General features: G+C 45.1%; 1 protein-coding gene across 2 annotated transcripts in view; it reads left to right on the top strand.

Moving 5' to 3' along the window:
• Positions 1 to 25,040, top strand: part of nicn1 (nicolin 1) — a 581,340-nt gene that overhangs the window by 283,445 nt on the left and 272,855 nt on the right. The window lies entirely within an intron of this gene.

Here is a 25,040-nt window from a genome sequence, read left to right as displayed (position 1 = left end):
GTTCATCATCTGATCAGGATACCTGCTGGGCTTCTTCTAGGTCAGGTGCTTCAGAGATATCCAACTGGAGGAGACCCTGGATTATTACTCTCAGCTGGTTTGAAGCTGAAGATGGTCAGATGTTCACTGAGAGTGAGCAGGATCAGAAATGAGTCCATTAGGCTGAGATGGTTTGCACATGTGCAGAGGAGGGAGGGTGGATACGATGGAGCTGCCAGGCAGGAGGAGAAGAGCACAAAGAGCTGGTGTGCAGAGGGGGATGGTAGGGAAGGGGTGAGGAGATCCCCGCAGGGAGCAGCCAAAAGAAGGAGGTTTGGAAAGAACTCCTTCAAGAAGAACTCAAGGAGGTCTGGGAGTCTCGGATTAGACGGCTGCTCTTAAAACCTGGACCCAGACATGTGGTAGACGGAGCGAGGAAGGAAGGAAGGATGGATGGAAGGAAAGAAGAAAGAAAGGATGGATGGATGGATGGTTTTGATGATGCACTGACAAGTTTTAGTTTGTTCATGATTTTCTTGTTTGAATAACTGAGAACTCCAAATATTTGTTTCTATTGTCCTTTCTATGAAATTCGTTTTCTTTCCTGCTTTGAATCTTTGATAAATGTGCAAAAATCCACCCGTGGGAGGCGCAGACGAATGAAACCAGCCTTCAGAAAGGAGCACTCACGGTTCACTTGTTCAGAATAGCTACTTTTTAATTGCAGAGCTCTCGTTCCAACTTTTAAGTACAATATTAGAAGGATAATCATCAGGTTAGAACACCTGTGATGTGGCAGCGCTCGACTGTAGTGAGGAGAAAAGCAGCAGGGAGTGTCTGGTTAACAACGTCGGGCCATTTTGTTCTTCTACAACAGCCTGTAACATCTGCTCAGCAGGTACAGCGTTCAGGCCGAGTATCACCTGGAGGAGTCTTTGCAGTTTGTAAGAACTGTGGTCACCATCTGTGATCCTAGTCTCTGCAAATCTTCCATATCCATAATTTTTAGTTTAGTCAACATTACACCACAGATCCTCTTCAGCAGCACGTCTGCCAAACACAGACAGCAGCCCAGTCATGGAAAAGCAGCGTGTTCAGGTACGAGTGCGTCGTATACAGCTGTACATAGCTGTGTATCTTTTATTCTAAAGTAATTATAATGTAAAATCTACATGCTGCTAATGCAGAGATGCCAAACTGTCTTTCATTGTTCTTGTAACAGTGGCATTAAAGATCTATCTTATCTGTTAGCTCCTTTTCTTCAGCCAGGATCACCTCCAAACTATATATACAACAACTGTTGTTCTGCTTTGGTGCCATACACGGCAAATGTAACTGAAATGAACTGAATTGTCCAGCAGGGGGCGACTCTACTGGATGATTGGACAGAAGTTTAAGAGAAAATGAACTTGAAGTGGGCGAGATTTTAGGGCGGGGCTAACTCCTGTAAGAGTGCACAGTTTGTGTGTCAGATCCACGGCTAGCTCACACGTCGAGGTCAAACACCAAGGGGCGAATAGAAGAAGAACTCAGTAGTTCCTAAAAGGGGGTCATCTGATTGTTGAGAATACCATTTTTTTTTTTTATTTCAGCAAACTCTTTCTTAAATGAGTCGAGTTTTTATTTCATCTCCATTGAGTTATTTTCTGTGGTTGCCATAGAGTTGGCCATCTTACCCAAGCAGTCATCAGTGCGGCGCTAAAACTCTGACGTGTTTTAGCCGTTAGCACTTCCTGCAGGTATCCTGTGCTGCTAAATCTTCCTCATCTTGTGTTGAAGCGCAGCTGGTGTGTGTTCTTAGAGTTGTGTTTTTGGGTGAACAGTCTTTGACTGTGGCTGATTCTGACGTGCTCGGGCTTATTTATGTGTTGTTAATGGTTTTAAAGGTAGTTAGCTAAATGTAGCATCTTCCTTGGTCGGTGGCTCCACAGCTTCGTGCCTCTGACGATGAAAGAAATGTGCAGAAACAGGCCGATATGAACAAATGGGCGAGTGTGTGAAATCAGTCTTTCAGACAGAGTGGGGCGATTGGGGGCAAAGTGTTTTTCGGGTGCTGGATCGTCTCAGCAGAGCAGGTTAAAAGGTTAAAGATTCCCTCAGGAGTAGAAACTATAAAGCCAGCCAAAGAAATGCTCGAAAAATGTAATTTTATCGAACGTGTGATTTACTTTGGGCCTGCAGGAATGTAAGCACCAGCTTAGAGAACGCCAAATGTGCAGGAGACAGTCCAAGAAAATAAACGGTGTGTGCTGCGAGCTGCTGCGTTTAAACCTCCTCACGCGAGCATAATGGTAATTACTACAGCAGCTGGGGGATTTCACATACAACATAAACTCCTTAGTACTGTACAAATGACTGAACATCATAAATCAGCCACTCGTCATTTAAACCTGTGGATTATGAGGGATTATATACAGTCCAATCTTTTCATGCACACACAGCCTAACCATCACTGATTTAACCACCGTGGAGGTGACGCACACACACAGCGGATTATAAAATACAGATACATGAGACGCCCCCGAGCCTCAAACACCTCCACATCCGCAAACCAAACAAGTCTCAGCCGAGTGTGGAGACACCCCATCGCTCCTTTTTCTCATCATTTTGGTCTTTCTGCTTCTTTGTTGCTGTTCTGCCTTCCGGATTCCATTTTTGTAGTTTTGTAGTTTCCATCTTTGTCCAGTTTGTCCTGGTCGTGCTGTGTCTTTAATTAACGGGCCTTTTAAATCCTTGGTCAGTCTTGTTGCTTTTCTGGTGATCGTGTGTCTCGTTGTGTTGTTCTGCTTCATTGTTGGGATTTAGTTCAGGGTGACGTGCAGCTTCTCAGTCATCCAGGTCATGGTGGTGTTGACAGTTTGAAAATGAAGGCAGCTTCTTCAGACCTGTAAGAACCTTTAGAGGCCCTTTTGTGTCTTTGTCATAGCTTTGCTTACTAATCCAGTTGTGTTTGTTATTTTCTGAGCCTTTTCTGTGTCGTGCTGCTTGTTCACTTTCAGTTTGACTTCATTTTTTCCTCTGGGGTAACTTCCTCCTGACCTTGGGGCCCTTGGATCTGAGCCGAGTGATCCTGTTCCGTGATGCCTCCTCGCCTGCGAGCAATGACATCACTGAAAGTGTGGAACTGGTTTAATTCCCAGCAGCTTAATGTTCTGCCAATTAGCCCATTTTAAAAGGGGGACTCTTGTTAAGAATATCATTTTCTTACTTCTAACAGGTCACTCAAAAATAGCAGAGCTCAGTTTAGCTCTGTGGGCCTCTGTCTGCCAGTCCCTCCCTCTCACTGGTTTAAATGGGTTAGCTGGAAAAGGTGATGTCAGTTTTCCGTGCTGCCAGTTCACTGTAAGTCAAACTCCCACACTGAATCTGAAGACGTTCGTAGCGAGGTGTGACATCACTGGCTGCAGCTTCTGCTCGTCTCATGTTTCCTCTTATAGTAGCTGATGGAGACGCATGTCGGCTAACCTGTCGCCTGCTTTCAACGTCACAGTGTGACTCAGATGGGTCGGCTAACTCCTGTTTGCATTAATTAATTAGATCAATTCAGTTCACTTTCACTCATCTAGCATCAAATCTCAGCAACAGCTACTTTATATTGTTAGGCACAGACCCTACAGACACACACAGAGAAACCCCAAGAATCAGACGACCCACTAAGAGTTACAATAATAAAGAGAAAACGCCAACAATCAGACGCCAACTTATCAGCAAGCACTTTGGTGACAGTGGGAAGGAAAAACTCCCTTTTAACAGGAAGAAACCTTTGGCAGAACCAGGCTCAGGGAGGGGCGGGGCCATCTGCTGTGATTGGTTGGGAGTGATGGGAACGCTGTGGACGAGAGCCAGAGATTAATAATGAATAATGATTAAATACAGAGAGGTGTACAAACACATAGATCACATAGATCAGAAGACCTGAGAATAGATAAAGGAAGCAGTACAGGTACACAAACACACAAACAGAGACATTAAACATGGATTCCTGTTTAAAACATGATGAAAATCATGTCACTGGGTCATTTAATGGTTGGAACAGTTTGGTCACCTTCTGGTAATTTTAAATAATTTAATTTCTTGTGGATTAAGATCTACACATATTTTCTGTTACTTCAGTAACGTTTTAAACTTGAAATTAGATTTTCCCATCTGTATTCATTCATGTTAAACTATTTAAACTGCTTATTTAGATCATCACCATACATCAGGTCTTTGTACGACTTCACGTCTCTCTGCTTCTGCTGGATGTAAACATGAGGACACTCATCAGTGTTTCAGTAAACTCTTTATTATGGTAGCTCTGTGTATTCCTTTAGTGGACTCAGTGCAGCGTTCCATACTGTCGACCATAATATCCTATTAGAGCGATTAGAGCACGCTGTAGGTATTACAGGTACTGCACTGCAGTGGTTTGTATCATATCTATCTAATAGACTCCAATTTGTGCATGTAAATGGAGAGTCCTCTTCACACACTGAGGTTAATTATGGAGTTCCACAGGGTTCAGTGCTAGGACCAATTCTGTTTACATTATACATGCTTCCCTTGGGCAGTATCATTAGAAGACATAGCATACATTTTCACTGCTATGCTGATGACACCCAGCTCTATCTGTCCATGAAGCCAGATAACACACAGCAATGAGTTAAACTGCAGGAATGTCTTAAAGACATAAAGACCTGGATGGCCGCTAACTTTCTGCTTCTTAATTCAGATCAAACTGAGGTTATTGTACTCGGCCCTGAAAATCTTAGAAATATGGTATCTAACCAGATTCTTACTCTGGATGGCATTACCTTGGCCTCCAGTAACACTGTGAGGAACCTTGGAGTCATTTTTGACCAGGACATGTCCTTCAACGCACATATTAAACAAATATGTAAGACTGCTTTCAGTTTCCACCTTGGATTCAGGAGACAGACACTCTCTGCTTTTAAGATTAGGTTTAAAACTTTGACAAAGCATAAAGGTGGTGACCCTGATCCTCGGCCTGGGCTGCTGATGGATTCCCTGATACAGAGGAGTTATCAGTCTGAAGTTAAAGGTAAAATAGAAGCAAGACAAACTGAGAGACTTTATTGCTTGAGTGACTGTTTAGCTTTAAAAACAAGGTTTAAATGTCCTGGAACAAGAAGACTTATTGCAGCATTATAAATGAATCATCTCTTATCTTCTTCATTACATTTACAGCATCAGTGGTCCCAGAGGATGTAGAGGTAGCTTCAGTTTGTTTCAGCAGGAGAGACGTTTTTAAATTTTAAACTTCCGTCATGGACTCTGGGAGGGCATATCGATGTTTTTATGCCCTTTCCATGTAATTGATTTTCCCGCACTGACTTTGATCTCCGTGTTTACTTATCCCTATCAATACTCCTCCACGCTTTATCTCAGCCTTCATCAGCCCCCCTCCCTCCCTCCTTTCCTTTCTCACCTCAGTGGGTGGCAAATTAATCCCGTCTCTCTTGCTCCCTTTAATCAAAGGACGATCAGGCACACAGCGGCTCGTCATTAAAGGTCAGCGCAGTTGGCAGGTGAGGAGATGCAGAAGCAGCTGATTTACAGCTACATCATCCAGAGTGTGATTGGACTCTTCTCTCTGCTACCTGTGTGACACAGACAGGAAGTAAGTGGTGACGATGAGTCCTGCTGCGTCTAAGAGCTGATCTGTTTTAGCCCCGTGTTAATATGTTCATAAGCTTTTCACATTTAATGCATTTTGATCTCTCAGATCATTTTCCCCTTTGGCTAAATCGTGGATTATAACCAAACCCTGAGTGTGTCTCAGTTTGAGAGCGTTAGACTGTTGGGATATTCAACAAAGTACAAATGTGTGCACGTAATATAATGCAGGTTTGGCATGTGGAGAGCACTGGAGATGTTTTCCTGGACCTTTTCAGTTTTATTCCTAAAGCCATCCATGCAGCTGGAGATCAGAGCTGCCTGATTTCCACTCAACCACCCCCACAGACCCCCTTAGACCCCCACATTTGTATTCTATTTTTATCTTATTGTATATTTTATTCTATTTTATTCTACTGTATATAGTATTTTATTTTATTCTATTCTGTACAGTTGTGTACTGTATTTATTCTTATTTTATTTTATTCTAATTTTTGCTTCATAACTTTTGTACTGTCCACTTCCTGCTGTGACAAAACAAATTTCCCACGTGTGGGACTAATAAAGGTTATCTTATCTTATCTTATCTTACAGCTCTTCCTCTTCCTGCAGGTAGTGGGACCACAGGAAGGTGGACCCATGTGGCTCATTCGTGCAATGACCCCCCCTCCTGCAGGGCTGGGTCGATGGTGGGGCCCCTGTGTCCCTGATCCAGGTATGTTACTGAGTCAGGTCACACAAGAACAAACAAATATTTTTTTAAAAAGTTTGTACCCGACCTCATCAGAACCTCATAATTTATGCAGTCATTTTATTTAGTGATGCCAAATTTTAATGATTTTCTTCCAGCCCCTTCATAACTCATAACTAAGTACAGGAGATTAAATTTTCTGGGATAAAAAACGTGTTTGAGGGTCACAGTCTGACTCCAGGTCAGATCGTTCAGCTCGTTTCCTTCTGTAACCAACTCTGAGCATCCAAATATTCAGAGTATGAAGCTCAAATTTAGCGTCACGTCACTGAAGATGTTACTGATCACAAACTGAGGCGGTGCTGTGGGAGGATGTTTCACTGAAGGTTTGAAAAATGCCGACTGGTGCTGAAGTGAAGAAGTCACTGAATGTCGTCCACATTTTAATCTGGGAGGACGCGAGTTTGCCTCCATAACTCCGACCTGGCTGGATGGAATTTCCATCTTGCAAGACAAAACTTTCTGTAAACAGCAAGTGCAGAAAAAGGAAGAAGCTCCACGGAGGCTCCACGGAGGCTCCGAGTTTTTATTCCGTCCACAGTCAGGTGAAAACGTTCTCGTCTCTCTGGAAACTTCTGGCTCTTCAGACCTGTGATGATCGATCTGAGTTTGGCCAATGTTGCTCTGTGAGAATCTGCCGATGTGTGACCTATGAACTCTATCAGACTGAACTGGCCCAGCTCCATCCAGACAGCACGGACACACAGAGAAGCCTCGCTTTGGAGGAATTCAGGTGCGTTTAACAATTCTTTCCCAAGACACCGGCACCGTGTGCCATCCTGCACATCTCAGGACATTAATCCAGGCAACAATGAGACGGGACAAACATGCTGCAGCGGTGATAATGGAGAGCAGCAGGACAGCGAAGCTGATGGGAAATGGACAGAAAGGACCCGCGGCGAGGTCTTTTCAATCAGCACACTCGACAAAAGCTCCTCCTGCTCCTCTCGGGTTCCCTTTCTGAAGGATAATGGCGGTCCAGCTCCCGACTCGCTCTTTGTTGACTTTTTGTCAGCGGCTATAATCAACAGCGCCGCTGCCGGCCGATAAGCGCCCAGCCTCGTAATGATGCGATTATTCCTCAAATTGCATTTTAAGCTTCACGGAGCAGCCGCAGAGGGAGGTGAAGTCACACCTGATGGAAACCTGCGCGTTAACTCCAGCCCGTTCGCCCAGACCAGCGCTGCTGTCCACCCTGATGCTTCTCATACATTTCATCCTGTGCTCCTGCTTTATGTTTGTGTAGAATGGATGGTATTTAAGGCCATCCTTCTCTCAGCGCTCTCTCATGAATCATATTGATTTTTCTTTCCCAGCTAAAGGTGAGCCATCACGTTTTGATGCTAACCTTAAACACAGTTTTCTATACGAGCTCCAAAAGCAGCTTTTCTCTCCGACCCTTCACCCCGAGCGAAGAGCCGCAGGGAACAACGAGCTGACGGCGTGATGCCCAGACTCTTTATAAGTCTGAACGGCGTTCACCAGTGACTGTGTGACTGACAGAGCTGTGCGGGTGGCCAGCGTCGTGCATCAGTGTCCGTTCACCTCATGTGACAAAGCTTTCCTTTATGGAACGTTTAAGTCCCAGAGCAGGAAGGTTCAACTCGGCTCCTTCAAACAAACAGAAATCCATGCATGCAGGAGCGATGCCTACACATGCCAACGTGCAGGAAATGCACTGTGTATATCTGCCACGACGACACCTCTGTATCGGCTTTACGTCATTTATGAAGGTGCACCGAACACCTCTGCTTCTTTCCTGAGAGTTTTCCACAAACATTTTTCTGCACGTGAATCCTGTGGAGCTCTAAGCTAACAGGCAGTAGGTCTGTGCCTGTTGGAGACAGGCGCTCATACTTTCTGGGTTTATTAATGAAATGATTTAAAAACACATGAAGAGTGAAGCAGGTCAGGCTGTAACAATTACCCTTTCACTTTCTGCATTATTAGCAGAATCACAAACCTCTTTAGTAAAATCACAGAACGTGGTCGTTGAAGCGCAGGCGGCTGATTTCAGAGCAGTTTTATCTCCAGTCTAAATATTAATCACTGAGAACTGATTGAGACTTTGTCTTCTTCACATAAACACTTTTTGTTAATTGTTCTAACTTTTTCCCCGAGCTGTAGCGTGGCATTTACAGCCTCTGCTCATCTGCACTCCTGCTGTTCACTTTTTTGGAATTACACAGCAGGAGGAGAGAAACTCAAAGAGGCAGAAAATGAGTCTGAGTGCAGCGCGCCGAGGGAAGAGAATGTTCTGATGGTTTCTACTTTTTCTACTGGATACAATAGCAACGACTCACATGACACATACGTCCCCAAATGTTTTATTCAAAACACGAAGCACTTTGTCACTCTGTGTTTATTACGATTATTATTGGAATGAGTGGGTGATAAACCTGTTTGTAATAATCACAGATGCTCCAAATGAAGCTGGAATCTAAAAAGCAGTACTCCAAAGTATACATTTTACATTTCTCTGCAGCTTTGTTGCTTTAGAGTTTTGCAGAAATGAAATCAGCAGATTGATCATGGAGCTGATCGAGGCTTTCATCCAGCTGTGTTTGAATCATTTTAAGTGAAAATAAGAAACATTTCATGTTTTTGGTTTGCTTCATTTTAATATTGTGGAAGATTTTTGTGAACTTTTCACATTTTGATGATTATTCAAATATCCGTCTGTCGCTGGCGTTTCAGGTCCCCGTTATTCAGTTTGCATGTTATGTTTTCCTCCAAACAGACAACATGAAGACGCTTGTATGACACGTGCTGCAGGTCTCTGCGCCTGCTGCTCATCACAGACGCCAATATTTATCAACTCACTGATTTCAGCTCATCGTGTTTGAATGGTTTTGAATCATTTGTTGTTAATGAAAATGCCGACATGCTGAAAATGTTCCTGATGGATAACGAAGACGATTCCTTCAAAAGGTTCTTGGTCTCTAACAGCTGATGTTTCCTGCTGATGTCATCACCTTGCAGGTGCCACGCTGTGAATGGTTAGGGTTGATACCTCGGCCCCTTCATTAAAACAACACTGCACCTTCAAGGTGTCCAGAAAGCTTTGGGTGACATCACAGTGGCTACGCCCACTTCTGGGCAGCTGATTGGACGTAGTACTGGCGTCGTGTCATTTTTCTTATTTCTAGTCAGTTCCTCGACTTGAACAAAACCCCCGCCTCAGCCTGTGGAGGAGCCGCTCTCTGTTCACACGTACAGGCTCGTTCTGAGGTAATGAAAACATTATTCTTCCATTCAGGTGATTATGCACTAATGAAACCATACATTTTCTTACCTATAGAAGTCCACAGTGAAGCCTTCACAGAGAAAAAACCAAATAGCCTGCCTTCATCTCGCCGTGCTCGTCAGAACATTTGTTCTCTGATTGACTCTGATTGACTTCCTGTGCTGTAATTCAGAAAGTTCTCCAGAGACTCGGTGACAGATGGATTTTCAGAGAGACCGGCTTTGACCTTATCAGCACGGAACAAAGATATTTCACTTAGCGTCAAATGTGACGGCCACGTACAGCAAGCGGTTCAGGCGCCTTTCATCCTGACAGAAGCACCGCAGCACACTTTAGCATTCACTGCAACGAGACCTCCACACAGGCACAAAGGAGGCGTCGCACACGTGAACGCACCTCCTACAACGAACGGATGCAGCCTGTGACGGCGTGCTAATCGAACCAGCAGCAGACAAAGGAAGAACATCTGTGATGAACAGAGGAACATCGTTACTCCTCACCAGCAGCAGATCCTCGTGCTTCTCCTCATTGCCTGTTACGTATCTCCTGTTCATATTAAATATGTTTCTAATCGTGAGCTCAGGCTGCGTCAGCCTCTTGGATCTGTATGATGTCTGTCTGCTTCTGTGTGTCGGGCCGACCTGACTGAGTGAAACGCTCCATACTGTCTTATTCTGTCTCCACATGTTGATGGGCGAGTTATTCTCTGCCCGTGTTCGGTCAGCGTGGAGGATCAAAAACTATGAATATTCAGTAATAATTCCCCGTCCGGAAACACAGTGCTGCTGTGCTGTCATCTCAGGAACGAAGCCCCGCCCACCAAATCTTCTGTTTGTTGGGGATAGCCAATCAAAGGTAAGTTGCCTTTAAGGAGGAGGAGCTAAAAATTGCTTGTTTCAGACTGGACAGGCTGAGGCCCGGCATCAGTTAAAGAAGGATTATTTTGAACTGTAAATCATGCAAAGCTGCTTGAAGGCTTGTGTCATCCTTCTGGGATGGAGGTTCATTTCTGACTGTTCAGTTTGTTACAAACCTGCAGACATCATCAATGAAGCACGCTTGGCTTCATGGAAATTACAAATATACAAGTCAAATACTTTTAAGGCTGCACAGATGACAACAAAGAGTTTAGCTGTAAAGCGTTGCACACCTTTGTTTCTGAAACAGCAGCAAGAGTAGGCAGAGTGTTTTCTGTCAGACTCCACACACTGCTGTGAGTGTTTCTGCTGTGGCAGTGACAGAAACAACAGTGGAAACAACACTCATATGCTCTGGGAGGGGAGTTCTTCTTTAAAAAATGTTTAGTAGTATTAAACTAGTAAATATACAAGAAGACTTGAACACAGCAGCACACACGCGTAAAGGGGAAAATATCCGATTTAAAAATTATTTTACAAAGTGTCCGAAGTATTTAGACTTTATAATCAAGAAAAATCACAAACTGATCAGTGTGCCTTCAGTTTTAAATAAATCTCCATCAGTGTCACCAGCAAAGCCCCCCACACCATCACACCTCCTCCTCCATGTTTCACAGTGGGAACCATGCATGTGGAGACCATTGTTCACCTTTTCTGCGTCGCACAAAGACACGGCAGGTGGAACCAAAGATCTCAGATGTGGGCTCATCAGACCAAAGCACAGATGGTCTAATGTCCATCCTTGTGTTTCTTGGCCCAAACAAATCTCTTCTTGTTGCTTTTCCTTAGTCGTGGTTTCTTAGCAGCTATTTGACCATAAAGCCCTGATTCACACAGTCTCCTCTGAACATGTAGAGATGTGTCTGCTACTGGAGCTCTGTGTGACATCTGTCTGGGCTCTAATCTGAGCTGCTGTTAACTTGTGATTTCTGAGGCTGGTGACTCGGATGAATGTGTCCTCAGCAGCAGAGGGGACTCTGGGTCTTCCTTTCCTGGGACGTCCTCATGTGAGGCAGTTTCATCGCAGCCCTTGATGGTTGTTGTGACTGCACTTGGGGACACATTCAAAGTTTTAGCAGTTTTCCAGACTGACTGACCTTCAGTTCTTTAAAGTAATGATGGACTGTTGTTTCTCTTTGCTGAGCTGATTGAATTCTAACAGTTGTCAAACCGAGCTGTCAGCTGTGCACCAACCTGACTGCTGCACAACACAACTGATGATCCCAACGTCATTAAGAAGGCAAGAAACTCCACCAACGAACCCTGACGGGCACACCTGTGAGGTGAAACCATGTCAGGTGACGACATCATGAAGCTCATTGGCCAAGAGTCTGCAGCACTGTCAACAAAGCAAAGCGTGGCTACTTTAAGGAATCTAAAATATAATGAAGTACAGGAACATTAAACTACTAAGGCACGTAGGGCACCTGAGGGGGCCAGCGCCACCCTGGGGCCCCCTCTGGACACGCCCCTGCCTGTAGCAGAACACACCACTGGTGAACCTTTGGGGGGAAATGTTGATTCAGCTCTTTCAGCTGAGCTGCTAACGATGACGATCCCACACTTCACGCACTGATCACACGTGTGCGTGTGATGTCTCTTCTTCCCTGTCTCTTCATATTTGCGCACGTCTGTGTTCCCCTCTTGACTTTGATGCATTTGCACTCAGATTTCATGTCGGCTGCTTATCGGCATCCAGAGAAAATAAGATAAGGAGGGCTTTTGTTCCCGCGTTACCAACACTTCCGTAAAAACGCTCCAACCGCCATTCATACGTTAGAGCAAAGCGGCGGGAAAAGCAATAAATGTAAAGGCTGCAGAGAGCGTTTGAAAGGATTTAGTGTCCATCAGCGCCTGCATGTGTCATTTTCCATTTCTTTCTGTTTTATCTCGACACCTCCGGCTCTTTTCCTCGAGAAGCACTTATCTGTGGGTGTGTGTGCACCCCGCTGCCAAGATTATTCAAATCCCGCTCTGTCGGAGGAGGAGAAGAGGGGATATCAGGTGCCAATTACTGCTGTTCCCTGTCTTTTGCATGCAATTATACTCTGATTATTCAACCTCCCGAGTCTGAATGAAAACCCGAATCAGTCACTAACACGTCCTCCCGTGGGAGCGAAGGGAAAGGATGTTTGTGAGGTTTGCCAAGCTGTGGCGTTACTAACAGTTACAGTCACAGAAACATGATTCACATGACAAAGAATGCAGTGAGTGCACAGGCTCAATGCTGAGTCTGTGCTGCAGGTAGAAAGCCGCCATGTGTTAGCGACGTGAGCCGATGAGGTAACGAGCTCTAATAAGATGATTAGCTTTGTATTCAACATATGTGAAGGACTCTCTTTAAGGAGCTAACAGAAGCACACTTTCAGCCACGATTGGAGCTAATGTGGCACAGACGGCTGGAGCACTGCGGTGATGGTTTAAACCGATGTCTCTTTATCTGAAGCAAAGAAAACGACGGAGTTCCTGCTGTTTTTTCTGTTTTTGTCACACAGACAAATCATCAAAGATCAAAATGCTGATAAAAGTTATGCAGAGATAAACTTGCATTTCAAACTCAGAGTGCAGAAGTACAAGAGCCTGTGGTCCTTCGTGTCTCATGAACTCATATATTTGAATCTGTTATTCGTTTTTTTAAATGTCGTGCTCCGACTGTTGGAGATTCCTTAACTGTTTCCACATTCCAGCTTTCTGACTTGCAGTTGTTCCAAGTATCTGCCCTGTTTTTTCAGCCCAATCTGCACATTTCTCAAAGCTCCCAGATGAAAATGAAAGCTCAGAGAGGAGGAGTTTCAGTGAAGACTGCACAGAGACACAAATAAATATAATAAATAAAGGAAGGATGATTTTGAACAGATCCAGTAAATTCAATTTAATTCCCAGAGCTTCATCGATACTCAACCAGACATCTTTGCAGTTTCCTCGTTTCTTCCTTACCAGTTTTTAACCCTGATCAGTATTAATGTCAACTCTTACGTATTTGCATCCAGCTGTACATTTTCTGCTGTTTGCCCCAGTGGAAGCAGTCCAGGCAAAGATTCCCAGACCTCCCTCTCTTTGGCACCTCCTCCCGGTCGGAGCGATAACCAGGTGTTCCTTTTCCAGCCGAGAGGCTCAATCGCTCCATGGCGTGGCTCCTGGGCTCCTCGCCCCATCGCTGAGGCTGAGACGCTCTGCAGAGAAACCTCCGTTCTGCCGCTTGCACCCTCCACGTTATTCCTTTACTGTATTCATTGCCAGCTGCTTGTGCTCACAGGCGAAGGTAAACTGACAGCTTTGCTTCATGTTTTCTATTTTCTGTGGAGCTGCAAAGCTTGTAAGCATCAGTGAGTATGTGGGTGTAAGTGGGACTGAAACCACGCCCTCCTGTACCTGAAACATCTGTCAGGAGATTTGCCAATTTCAAATCAGTTCATGCTTTTGGTTTCTCTGTCCCAACTTTTGGATTGCACCTTCACAGACACTGAAACAGCGACTGGAAGACTTTGGCCTGGAAAGACGATTAGCCCGTTGTCAGCTTTGTGAACAACGTTTTTATTTCTCCGTGTCTGGATCGGGGTCAGCTCCCCACACCTCCCTGTGGTCACGACTAACACAGTATAAATGTTCACTGTTAGGAGTCTGGTTTGCATGCTTACTTAAAGCCTGAAACGATTTCTTGTATTGTGCATGTTTTCGTCCTCGGACTGTCTGATTGTTTCCAGGATCAGGATCAGGTTTTGGATGTGGATCCTGCTGAATCTGTGGAACTCTGGACTCCTTCCAGCAGTGCAGACCTTTCCTCTGCAGTCAGGGCGCTGTGTATCTCATCGCTATAAAATCATCCACATTTTCCAACAAGAAATCGCTCCGGTTTGAAAAGCCATTGATCGCCCACTCAGACATAATGATGTTCTCACTCTCAATTATCATGAAAGCCTTCAAAATTGGTCTCCGGTGGGAACATCAGTGCCCTTATTGTCTCATGTATAGTAGTCAGAAGAGGCTTTTTGGTGTTACAGCGGGGTCATTACTGCTCGCAGCCACGCTACAAAAGTCAGCCAAAGAGGCGACTGAAGATCAGCTCCACCCTGCTCTGCAGCCATCAGTAACTAACAGAGGAGTGGAGGAAGGTTTTTCTGGTTTCTCCACCACCTCCATCAGAACTGACAGACCTCTGCTTCGCCTTTCACCCAACGAGGTCTGTGCTCTTCAACCCTGCATTCTTTAGGATGTTGTTCCTTCAGGTCATTCTGCTCTGAAATATTAATCTGGGCTATAAAGTAAGAATCGATACGAGGAACAGAGAGAGTAAATAAGAGGAGAGGAGTTTCCCTGCAGAGCTGGACTGCGGCTGCTGTTACTGAGGACGTATTTATGAGGGTATCTAAACTGGACTAAAGGTCAGAGGTTCAGTCCTGACAGCCGATGGGTTAGACATCAGTTCATGTTCAGTGTGAAGCCAAAGTCAATACCTGTCTGTGTGATGAGTTTCTATGATTTTTATGTTCAGTTATTGCCAAGGTGGGACTCTTACTGAGCCGTGTTCCTCATTACAAAGTGATGCAGCTTTTAGCTCGTGTTGATGCTGAAAATTAAATTTTCAGCACATAAAATTAGTTTTCCTTGTTCATCGGGGCCGGTCTTTGTCATCTCTCCCAAACACAATCAGCCTCTGAGGGCTTCCGGTGCAGCCGCTCGATACCTGGTTCAAAACTTTCTGTTTCATCTGAGAAACAACCGAAGGCTTTGGCACTGCGGCTCGGCAGAGCCTCTTTTACAACCAGCGCTTGCTCCGGCGTGATTTGTCAGTGAAATTGAAGAACAAACAGAGAACAAAAAAAAAAGAGAAAACTTCTGAAAGAACTTCAGAAAGTCTTTAACAAGGAAGAGATGAGCTGGATGTGGTCAGCGGAAACTGTGCAGGCAATGCAGGCAACTACCAATCAGAACGCAGGATACCGCTGACTGACGCTGGCATAAACATAAAGCACTGACGTCAGAGTCACCGTGCATTGTAGGCCACATACAACCACTGCAGAGTCGCCCTTTCTGCCAGTGTAAAGAAGCTCGACTGATCCCAGAGATGTTAGCGATGGGAAAGGAAGCACAATTTAACAGCACTTCTCATAATAAAGCAAATCTTGTTCCAGTAAATGAAAGAAATCTGCCAGCACAAGTCTTCAGGTAAAGTTCTGGTAGCTCCGACTGCCCAGTAATCATAGAAGGCAAAGTTTTGTTACTTCAATTCAATTTTATTTATATAGCACCAAATCACAACAGCAGTCGCCTCAAGGCGCTTTATATTGTACAGTAGATCGCACAATAATACATACAGAGAAAAACCCAAAAATCATATGACCCCCTATGAGCAAGCACTTTGGCGACAGTGGGAAGGAAAAACTCCCTTTAACAGGAAGAAACCTCCAACAGAACCAGGCTCAGGGAGGGGCGGGGCCATCTGCTGTGATTGGTTGTTGTGAGAAAAGGAAGACAGGATGAAAGACATGCTGCGGAAGAGAGACAGAGATTAATAACAGATATGATTTGATGCAGAGAGGTCTATTAACACATAGTGAGTGAGAAAGGTGACTGGAAAGGAAACACCCAGTGCATCATGGGAATCCCTGGCAGCCTACGTCTATTGCAGCATAACTAAGGGAGGATTCAGGGTCACCTGGTCCAGCCCTAACTATATGCTTTAGCAAAAAGGAAAGTTTGAAGCCTAATCTTAAAAGTAGAGATAGTGTCTGTCTCCTGAATCCAAACTGGAAGCTGGTTCCACAGAAGAGGGGCCTGAAAACTGAAGGCTCTGCCTCCCATTCTACTTTTAAATACTCTAGGAACAACAAGTAAGCCTGCAGTGTGAGAGCGAAGTGCTCTAATAGGGTGATATGGTACTACAAGGTCATTAAGATAAGATGGGGCCTGATTATTTAAGACCTTGTATGTGAGGAGCAGGATTTTGAATTCTGGATTTAACAGGAAGCCAATGAAGGGAAGCCAATACAGGAGAAATCTGCTCTCTCTTTCTAGTCCCTGTCAGGACTCTTGCTGCAGCATTTTGGATTAACTGAAGGCTTTTCAGGGAGTTTTTAGGACTTCCTGATAATAATGAATTACAGTAGTCCAGCCTGGAAGTAATAAATGCATGAACTAGTTTTTCAGCGTCACTCTGAGACAGGATATTTCTAACTTTAGAGATGTTGCACAAATGGAAGAAAGCAGTCTTACATATTTGTTTAATATGTGCATTGAAGGACATGTCCTGGTCAAAAATGACTCCAAGGTTCCTCACAGTGTTACTGGAGGCCAAGGTAATGCCATCCAGAGTAAGAATCTGGTTAGATACCATATTTCTAAGATTTTCAGGGTCGAGTAAAAGCCTGCTGCTTCACAGAAAGCAGACATTTCTGAAGCTGTAAAACTGTAAAATTACATTAAAACGTCCTAAATGTATGCTCGCCTTCACATTTTCCAAAGTCAAGTTTCCCGTTGGCCAGATTGGAGTCTTTGCTAGGCCGATTTTGGGCCCCCTGCATCAAAATATTAACAGTGCAGAGATCAGCCACGCAGTAATTCACCTGGACGGAGTCGCAGTAAAAAGAGTATCGTTTTTATTTTCCCGGCAGCAGTCGGTCTCTGGGTGTCTCCTGCCCACATGCTCCTCCGCTAACCTTCGTGTGACAGCTCGATGCAGTCACGGTTCAGTTCAGCCGTGACACAACATGTATTTCCTGCGCTTATGCAATCCCTCCTCTTAAGACGTAAAAGCGTCTCCAGTGTGGGTTTGGTGTACGTGGCTCGAGGATGCCGGTGGGCGTTTCTGCAGGAAAGGTCCTGTGCAGGGAAACCGTGAAGAAGCAAAGGTCCTGAAAACAGCGAGCAGCTGAGCTCAGAGTCTGACTGCTGAATCACAGGAGGAGGCGGTCTGTCTGCTCAGCCTCCAAACTTTAGTAAAAAGAAATAGATAATAACTGTGTGCATTTATTTACTGTTCCCCGGGGGGCAGTGAGCACCTCCACTAACACTTCAGCATCACGACACTCAAATATTAAAAATACATCCAAAGAGTAAAAGTCGAAAACAGAAAACTGCACTTTTGAGGTCGTTTACTGTGTTTATTCACAGATTTCTGCATCATATGTTACTGCAGCACTTCTGTCAGACTGCGGGCTTGTTATGCTGCTGGATGTTCATATTAAATGTTTCCAAAAATGAGATGGATGTGTCTATAGCACTCCTGCAGGGCCCAGAGCTCAGGCTGCACACTGCTCTCAACACTCAGTTCATCAGTTTTTTCTACTCTTGGATCTGGATGATGTCACAGAGAAGAAACGTCCTTATATGGTCATCTCAGACCCACTACCCATTCAAACCTTGTGTTTGTGAAGGTCAGCCAACATTAGTAGTTAAAATGCTTGTTTCAGAAAGAAGAAGAACAGAGGAGCTGACATAAAGGAGGCTTATTATGAACTGTGGATCATGCAAAGCTGCGTGAGTGGAGTCACGCCCCCCAAAAACACCCTCCAACTCCACGAATTATCCGACATTTAGTTCAGTGAAGGATGTGAAGCTGTCGTCCATCACTGCAGCTCTGATGCGGCGAATTAAAACCTCCCCGTTTGAAGTCTTTCAGGCTTCTGACGGCGTGAAAACGATCAGCTGCTCTGTCTTTGACCGCAGCAGAACACTGACAGCGTTCCCTCTCACTCAGAGTCACGTCAGGACCTCAGATGTCTCTGTGATGTGTTCAAGTGCAACTTCTATCTGCAGACACGGCCGATGCGAGGTGACGCCGAGTGTTTGATCGCCCAGCCTCTGTCTGCTCGAGTCCTCTGAGGCCGACGTGGTCTGTCAGCGGCCTGACGATGTCAATTAGCAGCTGGAGGGGAGTAAATCCAACGCTGCCGCTCACAGGGAAGAGGATTCATGCGTTCATGATTCAGCCGACGGGCAGCTGAGCAGCAACCTGTGAACTGTTTGCTCATAGATGTTTGGTTCATATTAACGGTTGTTTGGGTTTTTATTGGACTTTTGGTGGGTTTTAGTGTCTCCGTGGTTGTTTCCTGTCCCCTGGAGGACATTTTGAGGACTTTATAGTTGTATTGTTGCTCTTTGTGGGGTTTTTATGAATCTTTTTCAGTCTTTGTGGTCGTTTTCATCTCCCTTGGATCATTTCACGTCTCTTTGTTATTTTTGTGGCCTTATGTCTTCTCGTGGTTACTGCACCTCTCCCTGTGGTCATTTCACGTGTCCTTTCAGGCATCTTTAGCCTCTTTGTGGCTGTTTAGGTTTTTTTGCATAAAAGTTCTTTCTTAATGCAAATCTTTTTCCTCTTTGAAGTTATTTGGCGTCTCTTTGTTTCCCTCTGACTAAACTTTCAAAAGGAAATGTTAAAGAAACTTTATTATTAAAATGCATGATGCAATGCATTCATTTACACAGCAATAGGATGGGAAGCTCGTGGAGGTGAATTAAATGTTGTGTTTTCAGCTGAAGGCTGACTGAGGCTGTGCCGTCTGCAGAAACTGCCCCTCTGAAATCCAGCAGATCACGTCAGTGTGAATAAAACCTGAACTCCACATCTGTTAGGGAAGAGTTTAGCAGATGATGCCTGTAGCAGTTGATAAGTGTAGCTCCCTGAGGTGCTGCAATACCATCAGCTCCACCTGGAAATTTATTTAATCTGATGAGCTAACCAACCGAGGCCGCACTCATGATGCTGCTGTTTAATGTCGAGCTGCTGACGCTGGACGGCTGCAGGTCTCTGAATGCTGCCAAGCCACACGCGCTCATGCTAATGCGCAGGACTGTGCAAAAGTCTTGCCCCTCATTTCTTTAGATTTTGCTTCCAAGGAGCCAGACTTCCTTATAATTTGTTAAAGTGCTCTTGAGCAACAGTTGCTCCTCTTTCTGAAGGACTTTTAAAGTTGTTATGTGGGACACTGGCTGCTTTTTCACTCTGGTCACTGCACTCTTTGTATCATTTTTACAGGAATGATTTGGCTTGCCTCTTTTTATCATTCACATAAAATGCCTCCTAACTGTACAGATGAAGCTGTGCTGTGTCCTTCAGCTGGTGTAACTGTGGTGAGTTCAGGAAGCTGTTTGTGGACAAAAACACACCTTTAAGACTGTGGTAACTAGCGGCACTGAGATCTGCCCACAGAGCTGCTGATCCACGTCCGTGTTTTGGTGATTAATGAGGGTCTCACACAGCTGATCCAGTCACAGCTTCCTGACGATGGTCTGAGGGCTTCAGTGGTGACAGCCTTCGGCTCGCTCGGCTTCTTTGACCTTTCACTGATTTAAAAAAAAAAGGCCTGGAAGCCGAGAATGAGTCGAGAATGAGTCGAGAATGAGTCACAGGTAATTATATTTATTGTGTGCAGGTGGTAAAATAATGAAGAACAACTTCAGAATAATCCACACAACACATAATCATTTATTATTGCTTCTATACAACTGGGGGGGAAATGAATGAAAAATAATGCTCAGCGGCAGAGCAGCCGCACGCTGAGAGCACAGCGAGCGCTCTGAGCTGATGATGATGTGAGCACGAACGTGGCTCCAGGACAGCGGTTAGCTGGACAGTTAAACATAGGTGTCTGACTCACTGCTGGAGCCTCTGCTGGACATCGGAGGAACTGCAGCGCTGACACAAAAGCTCACTGAGATCGGGGTCGTCCGTGAGGCCGGTCGGGGTCTCTCGGTACCTCACGATTCAGCCGCGATCACTGTGTGCGTTTCACCAGCTTAGAGCTGGAACGTGACCTTGGAGGAAATGAAAAATGAGCCTCCATAACATTAGAATCACACAGCAGACTGTTCTCCCATTTGGATTCTTCAGACATTTGGCTGACGGTCTCACTCTGAGCGACTTCAGCGCTCAAGGACGCTCGCCGAGCCAAAACATCTGATAAATGACTCAAATCTGACAAAGTCAGACAGAGAGCTCTGTGTCTGGATCCAGTGGAAAATGCTCTCAGTGCAAATCTGTCCCCACATCACAGCATAATTGAATTGTGCTATTGGATTTCACTCAGTTGTGCTCGGCTATCAGAGAGAATATAATGAAGCACTCATTTGAGCAATCAGTGCTGCCAGACGCTCGGAGGTGCACACGATGACACTGAGCCTCTCGCCTCGGTGCGGGAGCCGCCAGAGGAGCGGCGGGTCATGTGACTCACACCTACGACAGGTCATGTGGTTCACACCACGGGGCTGGAGACAGCACGGTGAGGCTAAAGCACCAGACAGAGATTCAAGAGGACTAACTCCATATTTCTAGGCTTCAACTCTACTAGACCAGCTTTGCATGATTCACAGCCCAAAATAATCCTTCTTTATCTGACAGTGGGCCAGTGTCTTCTGATTGGCTGTCCTTCACAAACATGATTGTTTGCAAAGATGGGCGTGTCTCCAGTCTGCCAATGATTAAAATGCAACACCAATAACAAAAACATCAGGATGTTGTGTACAATTAAAAAAATGTGAATAAATGTGAATCAAATATGAATCTCTGAGATCAGGCTTTATGTTTTTATTCACATTTGACACAGCGTCCACGTTTCTGGAACCTGGTTATAGATCCTTGTTTGCTTGTTTGTGGCTGATGTCAGGTTGCTTTGTCCACATTAATAAGAATCGTTTGTTGTTAGTAGTAATCCTCATGTGACAGATTCACATATTCACTGATTATGAAATGGAAGCGGTTCATAATAACTGAGCAGTAAAAAATTATTATAACGTGTACTTGATGTTTCCACACTCAGGAGACAGACACTATCTCTACGTTTAAGATTCAAACTTTCCTTTTTGCTAAAGCATATAGTTAGTGCTGGATCGGGTGACCCTGAATCCTCCCTTAGTTATGCTGCAATAGGTGTAGGTTGCTGGGGAATTCCCATGATGCACTGGGTGCTTCTTCTTCACTCACTATGTGTTAATAGACCTCTCTGCATTGAATCATTAGTTCTTATTGATCTCTTTAAAAATGACAAAGTCTTGATCCTTGGACGTAGCTGGTTCCCTGGTGTCCTCTGCCCTCCTCAGACAGGAAGTAGTAGAAATGTTTGGGAGTGCAGGACTCTGAGGCCGCCCTGCTGAGCACACAGAAACTGGCCAATGAGCACCTGCAGAAGTTGAGGTCTAAATTCACTAAACCTTAATCCTCCAGAGCTGCCCGCTGTGAAGTGGCAGCTCCAGTATGAACCGCAAATTCATAACGAAACGCGTTCATTTCAGAAAGTCGGCATCAAAACAAAAATAATCCTCAGACTTGCTGCATCGTGATGTTCGCACATCGCAAAGCGCCTGAAGAGAGACTGAAGAGAGTTTTTTCTCCTGCAGGCAGTCCTGACACACAGATGGCAAATCTCACTCTCACAGCATCTGACTGAAGAGAATGATGCTCAGCTAGCATGAAAGTGAGAATGAGAGCAGGTGCGCTCACCTGGTGTTCATACAGCAGCCCAAAATACAAACAGCGTGGTTTCTCCAGCTCTGGGGTAATCTTAAAAAACATCTAAGGCTGCTGAAGAGACTCATGGTGTCAGCTGCAAAATGTTTTGGTGTGATTTTAGTAAAAGCTTTCTGCAACATCCACAGGACTGCTCTGACCTGTCAATAACATTTCAATTAAACCGAGTTTAGTGTGTGGCTTTCCCCTGAACCGTTAGCGTGACCGTGATGTCATGTTACATACAGCAGCACAGTGCTAGCTGAGTGACGTCAGCAAATACAGGAAGTAACCACCGTGACCTTTACACGGTCTGTGTCGGTCAAGTGTCTCTGTGGATATTTTGTTGACTCCATTTACATACAGGGGATTTACACATACTTGGCTTCACCTCTTGCCCCTCCTTTGCCCCCCCCTTGTAAAATTTTCTAGATCCGCCACTGAGCTCACCATACAGTGAAACCAGGAAACAACATCGCCAGACAAACCCTGACATGGAAACTGCAAGTGAGGAGAAAGGAGACATTTTGGAGACCTCCAAATGATAGACCCACAAAGGCTCACTTTGGAGGAGCCGTGTCGACGGCCAACGACGGGTGTCAGGCTTAAACAGTAAGGACTGAGTGATTTAAGATTAGTTAGAAAGGACGTGGCACCCTGCAGTAAGCAGCTGTTCAAACACTACATTATATAAGTTAACTTTCACACTTTGTTGTGTCTGTAAAATTATTCAGTTATTAAACCAAGTCCACATGAATCCATCCCAGGAGAAGTGTGAGTATAATTATTTTTATCGTGGTCTGACAGTTAGCTTCTTTAATGACTTAACTGTCAGAAAATGTCATCATTCTTCTGTGAAACTCCAGCAAACTCACTCAGATGCATCGTTGTGTCTGGCTGTCACACTCAGACAGCCCACAGAGGTTGAGTTCACTGTCACTGAAAACCCAGGACACATTCAGTTTTTGGAGTTTAAACGGGATTCTCGAGTGAGCGGGCTGGTTTCTGTGACGATGAATAGTTTCTGGATTTCTGCGTTAAATCCTCGTAAAATATTGTCTGAAATTCAACATAATTATAGACAAACACAAACAGAACAACAGTACACTCCTAACGCAGAAGTGCACAGTGATGTGTTTGAAAGGAAAAAGCTCTGAACACCAGAACCTCACATGAACCTCATAGTTTCAGGATCACACCAGGGTCCGGATCAGAACCCTTTATTGTCAGTAAACATCAGATGTGGGAGTCAGTTTGGTGGGATTAGAAGCGGCTCCCTGGCAGCAGCATTTACAATAAATAACAATAAAAACTGATCTCCAGATCAAAGTGATACTGTGAACCTCGCTGCGTTAGTTTCAGCACTTAGCGTCGTTCCGCAGTTTCTTCTTTTTCAGCCATGCTGTTGATGACTGACGCTGATCTTTGTCCCACTTTCTTGTTCCTCCCACAGACGAACGTGGCTGCTGTGGCCTCTTCACTGGTGTTGTGGTTTGAACTCCCAGTGTTAGTGGGGGGTTTAAATGAGGCCTGGGTTAACAGCGATTGTCTCCAGTGCTGTTTGCCTGCAGGATGCCGTAGAAACTGTGCGACTGTTGGTCAAAGACCGAGGAAGAGGAGAGGGGGATGGCAAGTTAGCAGGCAGCGAGAGAGAAGGAAAAGCAGGAGTGAGAGTAAGGACTCTAAATGTGGGAACTATGACCAGCTGATTGGAGCTGCTCGGCAGTCTGAGGAGGTCTGTGGGTGTCATGAAGGACGACATGCAGAGGGTGATGGAGGCAGAAGATCTGCTGTGGCGAGCCATAATGGGATCAGCCATTTACAAGTCAGATATTTGATGTGAGATGCCTCCTGGATGCCTCATACGTGACGTGTTTCTGACATGTGCTTCTGGGAAGGGGCCTCGGCAGATCCCGGACACACTGGAGAGATTCCGTCTCTCGGCTTTGGTGGGAACTCGTTGGTGTTACTCAGAAGAGTTGGACGAGTCCTACTACCTGGACTATCTCTGTTATCTGGATTTATCCTAACGTTAGCGATCAGCTGGGTTATAAACTCACTAACTAACCCACGGTTTAACCTGTGTGTTCAGATAAAAGAGGAGAACTGTCAGCAGAGTGTTTGACAAAAGAAGCAGAAACCATAATATCAGAAAAATATGAAGAGATTAAAGACACAGTACAACAACACAGACTGAGACTGACAGCAGCTGCAGTGAGTGTGTATGTGTGTGTTTGTCTGTGTGTGTGCATGTCTGTGTGCGAGTGTGTATGTGTGTGTGTGTGTTTGTCTGTGTGCGAGTGTGTGTGTGATTATGAGTGTGTATCTATGTATGTGTGTGTGTGTGCGTGTGTTTGTCTGTGTGTGTGCATGTCTGTGTGCGAGTGTGTGTGTGTGTGTGATTATCAGTGTGTATCTATGTATGTGTGTGTGTGTGCGTGTGTTTGTCTGTGTGTGTGCATGTCTGTGTGCGAGTGTGTATGTGTGTGTGATTATCAGTGTGTATCTATGTATGTGTGTGTGTGTGTGTGTTTGTCTGTGTGTGTGCATGTCTGTGTGCGAGTGTGTATGTGTGTGTGTGATTATCAGTGTGTATCTATGTATGCGTTTGTGTGTACAGCAGGTGAGTATTAGACGCTCTGACTGAACGCGTCTCTGCACTGTTGTGTGTCTGTAAAAGAGCTGCTGTGTTAATAAAGTTGCGCCTGTTTGAAACCGTGACGTTTCTAATCACATATTAGATGATTGGATGTTTTACACGCAGGTTTGGTTCTGTTCTCTGTTTCACACGTTACAGCTGAAACTCGTGATTTCCACCAAAAAGCGGAGAATGCGGCTCGTCAGAGGAGCGCGAGGACACCAGAGGCTGCTGCTGTCCGCGCGCACAGGTCCGAGGGATCTTCGGGAATGATGACGCCATCTACGCGGAGAACTGATTGGTCCTTAGGCGCTTCTGTCACACCTGTTGATGTGTAACGAGTTACGGTGGCGGTAAGACCCAGAGTTTGGCTGAAGTTACCTGGGTGCCCGGAAGCGGGAAACGTGATTTTAACGTGAGTTTCTGAGGACACAACGGGAGGAAGCGGG

Source organism: Pelmatolapia mariae, linkage group LG5 (genome assembly GCF_036321145.2).
Source record: "Pelmatolapia mariae isolate MD_Pm_ZW linkage group LG5, Pm_UMD_F_2, whole genome shotgun sequence".
Classification (NCBI taxonomy): domain Eukaryota; kingdom Metazoa; phylum Chordata; class Actinopteri; order Cichliformes; family Cichlidae; genus Pelmatolapia; species Pelmatolapia mariae.
Note: the sequence above shows the minus strand (reverse complement) of the source record. Positions and strands in the feature narration are given on the sequence as shown.